The sequence below is a fragment of the Ambystoma mexicanum genome, chromosome 4q (genome assembly GCF_040938575.1).
Source record: "Ambystoma mexicanum isolate Mex_15411 chromosome 4q, UKY_AmexF1_1, whole genome shotgun sequence".
Taxonomy (NCBI): Eukaryota; Metazoa; Chordata; class Amphibia; order Caudata; family Ambystomatidae; genus Ambystoma; species Ambystoma mexicanum.
The window spans coordinates 648,945,196-648,957,846 of NC_090928.1; positions in this window are offsets into that span (position 1 = coordinate 648,945,196).

Here is a 12,651-nt window from a genome sequence, read left to right on the forward strand (position 1 = left end):
TTCTTTCTGGGATTGTTGGCATGGCCCCTGTTCCATAGGTAATTGAGGGAACGACTTTTTTCTTGTAGAAGTCTATTACGGGAATGCACGAAAATTTACCAAATTTTGTATCTATTGCTTTTGCTTGTGAGGCTAGTTTCCCCAACTTTATTTCCAAAGCGAGCTGCATAGATGTTTCGTTTTTTGAAGAGTCAATCTGGACACCTAGGTATTTATAGTCGGGTACCGGCTCGATCTCTTTGCCCTCTAAGTACCATTTGAATTTTTCGGAGGATTTGTTGTTCTTCCGTCCTCCTCCCAGAATCATTATTTTTGTTTTTTCTCGGTTTATTTTTAGGTTATTTTCGGCTGTATATCTCAGGAGGTTTGTTAGTTGTCTCTGGAGGCCGATCTGGGTCTGATCCAGGAGGATTAGATCGTCAGCATACAAAAGGTAACTTATTTTTGAGGATGCAAGGGACGGCGGAAAAGTGTGCTCCAGGTCTACAAAATCGCCGTAATCTCCGAGGTATGCAAGGAACAAGGCAGGTGCTAGCGGGCATCCCTGTTTTACCCCTCGCCCGGTCTGGATTTCTTCTGACAGGTCGCCTCTTTGGGAGAGTCGAACCCTGAGGGATGTATCCGTGTGGAGAGCTTTGATTGGTTGGAATATTTCTTGAGGGCAATTCCAGCTCTCCAGTTTGTCCCATAGGCGGTGTCTGTCGACGAGGTCGAAAGCCTGCGTTAGATCGATGAAGGCGATAAAGATCCGTGATTTTTTTTCCCAGGCTTTGCTTTTTAGGGTGCTGATCGCTAAAATGTTCGCCGTCGTTCCCGTGTTTTTCTTAAAGCCCGATTGGTAGTTGTCATTACATGGGGCTTTTTCGGGCCAAGATTGAAAACGGTTCAGGAGTAAGCTTCCGTAGACTTTACCAATGCATTCCAACAGGGCAACAGGGCGATAGTTTCGGGGGTCGGTGATGTCCCCCTTTTTATAGATCGGGACGATGATAGCTTTTGTCCAGGACGGCGGCAGAGATTGCTGCTCTGAACATTTCTGAAAGATTGAGGCTAGCAAAGTTGCCCATTCCGTATAGTTGTTTTTCAGATCGATGTTTGAAATCCCATCTGGACCCGCAGCTCTGGAGATCTTCAGTTTTTTTATATGATTGCTAATTTCTTCACGGTCATTTAGTTGAATCCAGGCTGACTTCTGGGCTGTGTGATCCCGACAGATGCTTTGAGCGGGGGCTTGAAAGACCGAGGAAAAGTGCGTGATCCATTTGTGCTCTGGCATGGCATTGATTGTGGAGTTGTTCATTGAAGGCACTGTGGCTTTCAACAGGGACCAGAATTCTTTAGCTTTGTTACCATTGATGGCTGTTAACATTTTTTCAGCGTCTTGTTGGTATAGGCGGTAACGATGTTCTTTCACCCATGATTTGTAGATTGAGGTTGCCACTTTTAATTTTTCTTTGTTTGACGGGTCGTTTCCTAATTGTCTTTTAAGTTTTCGCAACTCCCTTCGTTTGGCCACCAAGGTGGCATCTAGGCGTGCTTTGGGGGTGCATGGACAGGGGTTATCTGTTTTGAGTTCATTCGGTGTTTTAACAGCAAAGGTACGTAATCAAGATTCTTTACGCCCTTGGGTCTGTCTTCCCCGGTATAGTTTGCCAGCAGAGTTTTAACCGCTCGGGTCGTCAGGTTTAGTCGGTTTCCACAGGCGTTTGGTTCTACTTCCGTAGAATAGAGTTCAGCCGCCTTGTGGTAATTTGCCAGCGACATTGTCAGCTGATTATGGTCGCTGGCTGTAGTCTGCCGGACTTCAAAAGATTGAACTTTGTTCAAAAGCGGTCTGGATACATAGATATAATCTATGGTCGCTTTTAGTGGGCCTTGTTCCCAAGTTGGCAGACGGTTTTTGTTTGGGAAGGCAAAGTTCAGGCTTTCGAATTTTCTAGAGGACATCAAGGAAGACCATAGGAGACCTCTTTTCAGTGCTGTTGTAGTTTGCGAGGATGCATCCAATGTTCGCAATTCTCTGGGGCATTTGGCATTCAGGTCGCCACAGATGATGATTGAAAAGACCTGACGTGTTGCTTGAATATCATCAATCAGGTTTTCCATCATTAAGAGGTAAGACTGATGGTTTATTGCCGCCGGGTTCCAGTAAGTGTTAATCACCACTATTTGCAGCGGTTGGGAGAGGGGCTTTTCAGACCATTCGCATAGTACTGCTAGGATTGACAGATTTGCTTGGAGGGTTGACTTGAGGGTCAACCCGATTCCCTGTCGACAGGCCAAAAGAAGACCTGAAGTCAGCCGACCTAGGGCTCCTTTGTTGGCTGGGGCCAGAATTGTATCGTACCCATCCATAGCTGGATTGTTTCTGAGCCAGGTCTCTTGGAGGCAAATAATGTCAAATGAAGCTAAGTTTGCATCGCCCGCTGTGGTGAGATGTAAATGACCTCTCGTATTCCATGAGCAGAAATTTAATGAAGGTATGAGCCGGCTGACGTTCCGTATACCCTTGGGCTCTACTGGGAGACCTGCGAATTGCTATTTGGATTGGACCCTTGTAATAGGGCCTTTGGGAGCCAGGCCCACAGCTCCTGAAGTTTTGCGGTTGATTTTTGGACTGTAGAGGCGCTTTCTGTTTGAGCTCTGTAGGTTAACGCAGTCTTAGTCGAATTTAGACGATCTGCTTTTGGATGTTCCGGCTTCGGGGACCACTCTTCTGTGGACTCGTTTGACTTGTCGCACCTAGGAGTGACGGGTTTTAGTTCTCTATGGCTCTCAGGTAGCTTTGAGAATGAATTTACCACTGTTCGAGTTAGCCCTGAGAGGCTTTGTGGCTCCTCTTTTTGCTCTTGCCCCGAAGTTTTGAACTTTCGGGTCGATTTTTTTTCTAGGTTGGTTTTTTCCGTGTTTTGAGGCTCTCTTTGCACTGTATAGCCTAGCGCAGCCAGGTCGCTTGTTGCATCCTCAATTTTCGACCTTATGTACTTCGAAGTTGGATGAATATAGGCTTTTGCTCTTTCGTTCGAATGATATGGATCTATGATTTTTAAATCTGAGGACTTGATCTTCCGGAGGGTCGGTATCAGGCTAAATAGCATGAGGATTCCTCGTCTGTTCAATATAATGCCATCGTCGTTATCAGCATGTTGTTCAAGCTTAATCGGGGATTCCCCTGTAGGGTCCGGTCTTTTCCGATGTTGTTCGGTCCTTGAAGTAAAATGGGACCGCAAGTGTTGCCCCCTCTTGTCGGATTTACTTGATTCTGAGTGTGTGTTTTCTTTGGACTTTTGATAAGGGTCCCGGAATTGTCGTGCATCCTGTGTGCTAGGTCGGTTGCTAGAGGTTAACTTTTTTCGAGTTTGCCCCTCGCGAACTGGAGGACATGTGAATGACACCACTCTAGAGCTCGTTGGGCTACAAGAGGTGGCGGGTTTCCGACGATGGAGAAGTTTCCTGCGCTCATCCAAGGTGATGAAATAATATGGAGAGTCCTCTTCTAACAGTTCTTTTGGGTTTTCTTTTTTTGCGGCTTGATCTACTTTAGTTGAAGTAGACTGCTGCTTTAATGGTTTAAGTGTTTTCTCATATTTTTCAGGTAGTTCATCTTCCATGTCTTCAAGATGTTGAGAGATATTCATCAGGACCTCATCTTCTAGGAAGTTTTCTAGTGATCTAGGAGAGGCTTTTTGGATTTGTTTAAGAGCGGTCGGACTCCGGGCCGAGGTTTTTGTTTTTTCTTTCTGTTTTGCTGACCCAGAGTTTAGTCGCAGTGCTAAGGATTGATTCTGTGTTTCGGGTTTCCCTAGTGTGATTTTAAATCTTTTTAGAGCTCTGTACTAGCTTTTTTGTGCTCGATATGTTGAAAAGGCTGTGACTCTGTGAAATGTCCAATACACTTATACCATAGCCCTTTCCTTAGTCTGTGATAGTCACTCAAACTGTCGCAGATAACACATTGAAGTTTCACACATGAGCACAATGCGAATATGGAAATGTCTCGCACACAGACCGGTCCTCATTACATGTTTGCTGGGATCCCGCCGGAAATTAGGTGGGATGCCACCAAACAGAATTATCGTTACCGGCACTCGGTTTGGCAGAATTACCACCAGATTCCGAGTACCGTTAAGGGCAGTTACTCCCCATTGCTTGGAGTCCCGGGAGTTTTCTGGTATTGCCAATACTGGCAATTTTTCCTGGTGGGCTGTGGGAATTACCTCCAGCTCAGAGCTGGAGGTAAAGCCGACCACCACACGAACAAACTCAGAGTTGGCCGGTGCGGTGACATGCCGGTAAACGGAATTACCGGCACGTTAATACCGCACTGGAAAACTCCTAATGAGGGTCACAGTGACTTGACAGCTTTGAGGAGGGTGGAGGCCAAGGGAGCCCAGTAGCAGGAGGGGCAAGATCGATGTGGAGATCAGACCTCAATCTGCACGTAAGAGGTTTCTGACTTCTTCGACATTAATGTACCTCAATTCCATGTGTACTTTTGGCCACCCTGTGCTACTCTTGAGGGCCCACTTGATCTTTTTGGGGCACTTTATCCAACCATCGCCAGTCCGATCCTGTCCAGGTGCCTTCTTCCCCACAGTGTGCCTCTTTAAGGCAAATGTGTTCAGTTGTTCACAGGGGGGGTGCGTCCTTCTCCGCCAGCGCAAGCTTGTGATGCACCAATGCCTGCGCCCCAAAATTAGAGGCAAAAGGAAGAACTAACACGCCCTGGGGGCATAAAGACTTATCAGTACCCCCAGCAGTGCAGCACCTTGCATCAGCCACCCTCTCAGGTCTCAGGGAGACAAAGGTTAAATGCTGCATATTTCGCTCAAGAAATCATTCTGGAACTGATGTGAATATTTTTTTTTTATACCAGTTAATAAGAGACGTTTCCCTTATTTGGAACGAACAGCAGTTGTAATGTCCCAAATGTACAACAGAAGCTGTTGCAGGATTGCCACCAGACATCTCATTGGCAAACATGGCTTCGATAACTCCTTCAGAGTAGCTGGCACACAGTAGAGGCACGCGCAGCCTGCATGTTTTGTAAACTAAAGTGCTCGCATGCCCTCTCCAAAGGAATTTGCTTCTCTTGTACCAACACTTCATCTCCAGGTCGTGATGGACAGGTTACCCTGTCACATGGTTTTTGTTGCTGTCTTCTCAAGTTGGGAATGTAAAAATGCAAACCCAGAGGAGACTTTGCAGGCTGGCATTCATGTGCATTCTGGTGTTTGTAGTCTTCCGGTCAGGATGAGGAAAAGAAAAGCAAGCAGCCTCTTTTTTTGTTTTACTTGTTCAGGCCAAGTATTATTGTTGTTCTCTGTCCTGAACGCACATCTGCAAACCCAAAAGTAGATTTTTTTAGGTAGACATTGAACACAAGCATTGGCAAAGCCAACAGTAATATAGTAAAAAGGATTGGCGCACTGCCACAAATTGAAGTCTTCATTTTCTGTCTATATTATTAATTGTGTATGTCTTCAAACAGGAACTTGCAGGCATTTCAGGAACTTTAAAGTAATTAGTGGTTATGTAGGAACGGAGTATTTACTGCAGTTGTGCCTATACACGTAAAGGCAATACACAACCCCTATCACCACAACTTTTGGCTTTGCCAATGCTTGCTTTCTTAGCTTGTAGTAATGATGCTCGTGAAAGCGTCACTGGCATTTTGTGGGTATCCATAGACCTGTCAAACGCAACCAGCGTGTGCACGTTACCCAACTTTTCTTTGATGGACAGCAAAGCGCCACATTGGGTGCACAAAGACAGTGGGATGGATCTCCATGCTCGTTTCCCTATGGCATATTATTATTAATATTATTTTGAATTCCTTTTAATGCGCCACATGCCCATAGGGCTCGGTGCGCACATGCAAGACAAACAAGCATAGCATCAAGGTGGGAGCCGACAGTCAGAGTCCAGCGAGGTCACAAGACAAAGATTTGCCATATTAATCATTAGAGTTAAAACTGAAGGCACACACACGGGACAGCACGCGCTATCGAAAGGCTTTGCTCTTGCAAAGCCTTTCGATATAAAGCGAGGCATGGGAAGGTGATTGCCTGTTAGAGCAAAGAGAGCTCACTTCGGGGGCATCACGCAACCGACTTGCTAAGTGGCCTGGTGCTTTGCCCGCAAGATATTTGCGTGTGAGCGAAAGAATTGTATATGCTGTTCTATGCTGGACAGGCAGCCAGGCACGTGACCTTCTGGCTTCCACACACTGCCCTGCCTGCATTTTGAGCAACCTGCAAGGTTTTCCAGTTGGCTTTCGGTGGGCCTAGAATTGACCAGAGTATATGCCACTAATGACAAATTGGTTCTAGACAGATAAGGCTTAATCCGTCTAAGCAATTTAGTGATGTAGGCGCAAGAGGATTTCACAAGCGCATCATGTTTGGCATCCAGTTTTCTCAAACGTTGGTCAGAGCCCACAATCAGCAACTCTGTTTTGTTGTCTTTAAGGGCAAGAGAGTTAATGGCCATCCATGTTTGGATCAGCACATGTGTGTGATTTATGTTGGATGTATCAAGATCATAATTCCCCATCAGCTCAGAATGTAGCTAGCTGTCATCTGCGTAGTTGGTGTATTTAACTCCAACACCATCCAACAGATCAAAAAGGGGACTGGTGTAAATATTGAAAAGTATCAGAGAAAGACTGGGCCTCATCACGAGTTGGGCTGTAGCCCTTAAATGCAGTGGTAACGGTATTACCGCCGCATTTAGGGCTGGCCCTATCACGAGTTGGGCGCTTAATCGGCTGTTTTACCTCCAGCTTTTTTCTGGAGGTGAAAATCCCTGTTTTCGGCTGTATTACAGCCGGCTGTATTAGCCCGCAGTATTAGCCCCGAAAATTCCCCATTGGATCGAATGGACCCTTTCAGGAATGGGGATTTACCGTTAAGGACCAACCCGTGATCCGGTGCTAATACCGCCAGATCGGTCGGCGCTAGGGCTATTACAGTCGCCGGTATTACAGCCGGGAATACAGCCCAATTTGTGATGAGGCCCGTGTCTCAGGTGGTCCCTTATAATCACCAACTGACAAAAGAGCCTATCCAGGCCGTAGCAGTCTCAGAGCAGTTGGCAATCTTGGCTAGCCTCTGAAGCAGCAAGGACTGATTGACAAGATCAAATGCTGCAGAGAGGCCAAGGAGTATGAGCATAGTAATCCGGCCTCTATCAACAATCTCAATCAGATTTGCCCTTAAACCAAGGATGGTGCTCTCGGTCCCTTGCATTGCTCGAAATTGCGATTGCCGATTTCCGAGCAGATGGTTACCATCAATGTACTCCTGAAGCTGCAGGCATGCAGTCCTGTCCCAAAAAAATCTTTACAGAACAGGGACGTTCCTAATAGGACGAAAGTTACTTGCAACATCAGGATCAAGTGTCTCCTTTTTAAGCAAAGGGGTTATCCAGACGTCACAGCCTCACAGCAATCCATCAATTGATGGCCTTAGGATGCCTAGTGCTCAAGTCCTCCAAGATTGAAGTCATCTTCCTCCAAAGCACCTTTGCTAACCATGTGCTCACCTCACCTATATCCTTCACTCCTGATCTCCTCAAACACTCAAGGCTTGCAACCCTGGGGTCTTCTTGAATAGTGACCTAAGAGTTCACTACTCAGCATAAGGAAAATGCACCCCACCTTACCCATGTGTGACCAAATGCTTGATGTCTATCCTTGTGCTCAGCACAGTGAACTACTGTTTGAGCCTACTCCTCTACTCCTTTTTCTTCTCCAAATAAAGTTCTCAGCTTTGCAGCATGCACCCTCTACAGCCTACCCAGACCCTCTTCCACCTCTACCATTGACACCATGTTGAGTGCCTTGCCATGCAAAATTGCTCTCACTTCAACTTCCTACGCATCTACAAATCTATCCATGGTCTTGCCCCCTCTAACTCAATCGCTCTATACTCTTCCTCTTGAACCCTTCCACGTCTCCACAAAACCTTTAACCCCCCCATCCCCTGCCCCCACCTGCGCTGCCTCCCATTTTTACTCCTTATCTCTAATTTCCCTTCTGCAAACTCCACAAGCTAGCTGGCAAAGGGGCACTTATCACCCCGCCCACCTGCTGTGCTACAGCCCAATTTCCCCCCCACCTATTCTACGATGCCTCCCTCATTGGTTAAATTATGTATTCATGCATATTACCTCCTTGAAAAGGTTCTGAATCCTAAGTGTACATTGTATTTATGTCTGCACCCTATCTCCATACCGGGCCTGTTTCTTTCTGCATCTCCCCCCTGCTGTTATCAGCTGGTTTTCACTCAATCAGTTACCCACCTCCTTTTCTAAAGGCATCCTACACTGGGAATATCTCTGTTATCTGTATTACATCTTATCTACATCATTCCTGTGTGAAAAGACATCCTGAAGGTTCAATAAATGCACATACAAAATGGAACACACACTCTCTCTAGTTTCTCTACATGGGCCTACTAGGTTCAGGCTATCCAGTGCTCACTGGGTATACTGATTTCAGACCTTTCGGTGTTAACATGGCAGACTTGAATTAGGCCTTACTGGCTTAACTGGCTTTAGTGGTTCCATGCCATGTTGGCTCCATGCCTTGCTGTTGTAATTGCTCATACTAATGCTCTGCCAACTGGGTGTACTGGGTGCTGGCTGTCTCCTTGTGCCAATTGAGCATATTGGATTGTGGCCGCACTCTGCTAACTGGGCGTGTTAAATTCCCTCCTTAATAGTGTTTCTGTTCATTCTGGATTCAGACCCACTATGAAAACTGGGCATAATGGAAGCAGGTTTTGCTGTGCGCGGGGGTGTGTGGGGTGTGTGGGGGTGGTATAGGAGTATCATGCGTTGCTGTACTTAGTGGGGATTTGATTTCCATTTATTTCAAAGGAAGAGGTCAGTACTTTCGACGAGGAGTACTGAGGACAAGGCATATATCACACGGAGCAATCCCATTGCTGGATGCTTCACAGAAGATCATTGTACAATGGTTGCTACATTAAACAGGATGTGAAGGTGAGAGGGTGGTCGGAAACAGAACATTGAGACGTCACAGGACAGAACCTATTACATATCTTCATTAGATACTACAAATGCAGTTATGTACGAATGTGCAGTCCACCTTTCGCAGTGGCGCGCGCTACAGAGGGCGATGATGTTGCAGGTGGTGATGCTGAAGGCACTAACCAGGGAGCGCTCAACGGAGAGAAGGTAGATCTTAAGGAGGAAATAGTGGCGCTGAGTGAGGAGCAAAAGTGAGTGGCGGTTTGTGTTGGATAGGTATGGCTAGTTTGAGGAGGACCTTGGAGGAAAGAACACCTGGGGCATAATGGAGTCTCACCACGCTGTGAGTACCCAGCATGCAGGACCTATAGATTGCTGTGATTGCGGAGCATACTGGAATCTGGCCTTGATGTGCTAACTGGAAATAATACAACTTTCAGCTGCTGTTCTAACTCTCCTCAATGGAATGTGCTATGCTGTGCTAACTCTGTGTAATAATGATTGTTATGATGTGATAACTGGCCGTAATGGGATTGTGTAATGATGTACTAACTTGGCGTAATGGATTCTGGCCATGATGTGATCATTTTGCATTACAGGATCTAGCCACGGTGTGACATGTGGTCATAATGGTATATGGTCACACTATGATGACAATGGTACGTAATACAGCTATGGTGGTAATATTAAAACAAGGTGTATTTCATCAATAGTGCCTGTTTCCACACCCACCATATCAAAGTCCTTTTGAAAAAAATCCACTTTGCAATACCTGTGTCAGTAAATACCACCATATTACAAAGTACAAAATTACCTTGAAAATCCACCAATTGTATCTCCAGCCCAAAGGTATAAGAACTGTAAAATGTCCTCCGAACATTTTAAAACAAAAGAAATCCGGGCCAAAGGGAAGGACAAGTGCTTTGCTTCGATACAGGGAAAATATTTCAATAGGGAGTTTGGAAGGGGGTGAAAAAGTGGCCATTCGCGATGCCCACCTTGTCACTTCCTTTACCATACAATGGACAAAAAGATCAGTTTTAATCCTTTTGTGCAATGAAAAATACGTACAGTAGTGGTATGAGTGGCGATTGCACATTATGCATTTCCACCCTCAAGATGTGGGTTGGAAGGTATCCAAATAAAACAAAAACAATACATATGGATTCGCTAAAAAAAACATGATTGGTTTCGGGATTACATTGGTAAAAATGATAAATGCTGCAGTTGGGAATCCGCAAAGAAAATCCACTCACGCTATCAGGGGCCAGATTACAGAAACCTTGCAAAAAGTGCAATTTTGCACGGTTTTAGGACTAGGGGAAAATAAGCCCGAGTGCAAATGAAATTGGGGCGCTGGTTTAAAACCTTTGCATCATGGCAAATGGATTTTTCATGGTGTTAGTACCAGAGCCAACTTTGCCCTGGTGCGAATACCAGGCAAAATTGCACTTACACCCGTGCAAAGATTCTGTAATCTGGCCCCTCAGAGAGGCATCAGGTTTATCTGATAGTGGGCCTACTCACCGACGTTGCCAAGCATTGTTTGTTTGTGGCATTTTTATGGAGGGCATGCCCCTCAAATGTCCTTCTCACTGTCTCTGTCCCCCTTGGCAGACCTCACAGGCCCCCTGGACACCAAGCCAGCTTGTCACCAGTGTTAAAAATGGGTTCTTCAGCGACGACACAGGGAACCCAGGCAGGGGTAGGTATCTTCTTCACTTAAATACATGTTTCCAGGATAATAGGTAGCAGGTAAGTACAATGAGATCTTTAAGTAGGGAGGACAGCACAGGGGCAACGTTTTCGAAGCAAGACCACACAGAGCAACAGAGGTTCGAATCCCCAAAAACGCACTTAGAAGTCCAACTCAGGTATGGTGTGAGGTGCGTTATAAAAAAAACCCGATTAAATAAAAAATAAATAAAATAAAAATAAGTACAGAAAGACACGAAGACATCCACCAGCACCCACTCGGTCATTCAGCCCACTTCCAACTGCCTTTCCAGGACGCCTGACACACCAGCACTTTCCCAACATTCCACTGGCAGGCCTTCTACAAGCATTTCCGAGCACCCAGGCTCACAACACAGGGACAGGGAAGAGAGCAAGACATAACAGCAGGGGCCTTGCTGTGGGGGGATTACGGGCTATAGCCCCGGATCTTTTGGTTGTAGGCCCGGATAGAATCTCAGGAGCTACAGCCAAAAGGCTAGCTAGCCCCCAGCCCCGACAGTTCCGACATTAGCGTAGCAACACCCCTGCATAACAGCCCTGTACCGAGGATGAGCAAAGCTTACATGGCCTGTTCTGTGGGAAGGTACCCACTTAGGCGGCTCTACAATCAGGTTTTAGACAGCTGAACTTTCGCCAGAGCAGAAATAGAAGAAGTGTTCGTTCTCAGTAAAAGATCGCTCGTATTTTTTTCAGTTTACTTGTACACTGTTTCTTTCAAAAGAAGGAACAGACGCCAGCTACAACTATGTGAAACCTGTTCCCCCACATGTTCTAAAGCAGCTGCTGTGTGTTAGGCGGTTACTTCCTGGGCTTTCGGTTCCCCTCTCCCACACGGCTCTTCAATTAACCTGAAGCACCTGCCCTGGTATCATTCTTATTTCATGCCAATGTCGTAGCTGCACATTTTACATGTGGTTTTAAAGGTGGCTGGGGAAAACAGGAAGTATTAGGACGGCTGTTGGTGTTGTTGGGAGGAGGTTGTTTGTTGAATTTTTCCATGATCGTTTACTGTATTTATGTCATGATGTATGATGAATAGATTGTATTACGTATCCTCATGGGAGGTGACTAAGTATGGCTACGCCAGGCTACATTATACGGGGGTTGCACGTACGCACGTATTACTAGCAGACTAGACTGTGGTTAACAATTAACGTATATCACAAACCTCTTTGATGCAGGAGCAACATAAATGCTGGCAACATATAATATCCGAAAAAAAACCTTGAATCGGTATGTAGAAATGACTGCTATTTTACAACACACATGTTGTAATGCTGCCTACATATGGTAACGTCGGGACTACCACATTCGAGAATAAACAGTGCACACATGTAGTACACCAAACACAATCCACCAGAATGAAGTTAGACTAAATACACACTGTATTACCACTAAGTACCATCAATAGCACTGGACAATCATTTGGCAAACTTGAAGAAACATCTCCACCTGCACCACTGAAAAACAGTCAAAAATCATCTGTCGGACAACCGTAAATGCCAATCCAGCCAAGCCGATTCCATACAGCGGCAAGACGGCAGCGGGACCTCAATCCATTGTACTGAGGCAGGCAGCAGTACTGTTTGTTGCAGAAATCCACGAAGAGGAAAATGCATAGATTACTTACGGGTAATTTGCATTGCTCTTAGATCAATTTTTGATGGTCACAGACCTTACAAATCAAGGTGAATCACACCTCAGAGACAATCCAGGTTGCGTTACATTTGTATCAAGCTTTCATGGTCTGTTCCACTCACACTTCCAGGTCAGGCAGAAAGGGGCAGTATTTTCCAGCAACCTCCTGAGTGTTACCCAAGCTTGCCCCTTCTGAGCTGAACCCTCGGATGCCAGGTTGGAGGGAGTGTGGCGAGGAAGAGTGGGTCTACGAGTAATGAGGATTACCAGAATGTAATC